Source organism: Acomys russatus, chromosome 10 (assembly GCF_903995435.1).
Source record: "Acomys russatus chromosome 10, mAcoRus1.1, whole genome shotgun sequence".
In the NCBI taxonomy this organism is placed as follows: domain Eukaryota; kingdom Metazoa; phylum Chordata; class Mammalia; order Rodentia; family Muridae; genus Acomys; species Acomys russatus.
In genome coordinates, this window is record NC_067146.1 from 13,668,438 (window position 1) to 13,670,237 (window position 1,800).

At 43.7% G+C, this 1,800-nt stretch overlaps 1 pseudogene; it reads right to left on the minus strand.

Annotated features, from left to right (window-relative positions):
• Positions 1–888: 888 nt before the first annotated feature.
• On the minus strand, positions 889–1,547 carry LOC127194887 (40S ribosomal protein S8-like; annotated as a pseudogene).
• Positions 1,548–1,800: the final 253 nt, after the last annotated feature.

A 1,800-nucleotide genomic window follows, 5' to 3' on the forward strand; every position in this document is an offset into this window, starting at 1 on the left:
AGCTACGCTTCCATTGTCTTCTGGCAGGTATTGTGGCTTCAGGGACATGGGCTGGCAGACTAATGGATCAGCCCTTAAGTGTTGTTTATCTTTTCTCTGTATGGCTTTTCCCAGTTGTCTAGGCATCTTATACGTCCTGTGGCGTTTGCACAAGTAGACTTATTTTTATTTACTTTGCATGGTACCTTTAATACACCCATCATGAGGAAGTCATGCCTTCTTCCATCTGAGAAATCCTTGGCTTTATCTTCCAAATACTATTTCTCCGTTATGGCGTTAAGGTAGTGAAACTTTTTAAAGTCATTCAGTTTTCTTAATTAGCCCTTTTTAATTATTGATTTTTATGAGATATAGTCTAGGCTAATTTTTTTCCTACTAACTTCAAACTCAATAGTAACTTTTCAATTGATCTTTAGATCAGATTTTCCAATGCTTTTGCATTGCTAAGGTTATCTCTAGTTTGTTCCTGTTTGAATGTCATATCTCTTTGAACTTTACAAAAATTGCTCCTTCTGTTATCAAGTTGAGCACCTTAAACATACTTATTTTAAAGTATTTGTTTCATAAAACTTTTTTGAAATTATGTGTATGTAAGTATACCGTGTCTTTGTGCATGCCCGGCACCTGCAGAGGTCCAAAGATGGCACCACATTCCCTGGAACTGGGATTACAGACACAGTGAGCTGCCATGTGGGTGCCGGAAACTGAACCCCAAATTCTCTTAAAGAGCAGCCAGTGCTCCTAACTGTTGAGCCACTGTCTCTCCAGCCCTCTGTTTCATATAATTTGAATGTCATCTGTAAGAATTTGATTCGATGATAAATTTTTATTCTCTTTCTTAGTATAAGAAGCCCTCCTTCTCCCCCTCCCCCATGAGCCATGAATGGTTTATTTGCCTCTCCGGGCTTTGATCTTCCTCAGATAGAAAACCAGCTCCCAGTCCTCTAGCACATAGCCGTCCGCTCTGCCGCACTGGCCTGGTCTTGAGGTGATACAGGCAAGAGGCTTGCCCTGCTGGCACTGCTCCTCCAGAAGACTGCTGACTTTGGCGTTCTTTTTCCTCTCATAGTTTTTCTTCTGAATTTTCTTTGATCTTTTGTTTGTTTGTTTGTTTGTTTAATATCTCTTCCTCCTCAGGAGTCAGTTTGGGCCCTTTCTTGCTTGCAGCCCAGGGTCAGTGCACAGTGGGGCTCCCCACTGTCAGTGTGGTGTGCTGTCAGTAGGCACGATGCAGTTCTTCACCAGGGTCCTGGTGCGGACAAGCTCGTTATTGGATGCATTGTAGCAACATCAATGATCCTTGTTTTGGGAGTACAACACTCGGAGCCCCAGGAAAAGTTCTCTACATCCGATCTCAGGGCACGGTACTTCTTATTGCCTCCTCGGACTGTGCATATGTCGTGAGGGCCAATCTTAGTCTGGGCAGCAGGCCGTACCGGCTCATACTTCTGCCTCTTGTGGAAGGGCTTTCTCTTGGCCCTGGTTTTGCCACGCTTGTGCCAGGTGTCCCAAGAGATGCTCAGTGCTCTGCGCTGGCTGGAAAGCATTCCTCCTCCTCCTCCTTCTTTTGTTTTGTTATTTTGTTTTTGTTTTGTATTTTTAGTGGGACGTTTAAATGGTTTGTCTGCTGAGTATACCCACCTTCGTCCTTGCTGCTTTTTTTTTTTTTTTTAATCATCTCTAACTGGCACCCTGGAGGTCATCAGTGCAGAGCAGATCTTTCAATAAGTCACCACCCCTGCTCTTATGACGAGTGTATCTTGCTGGGGAAGTGTGTTCAGTAAACACATCCGTATGGCA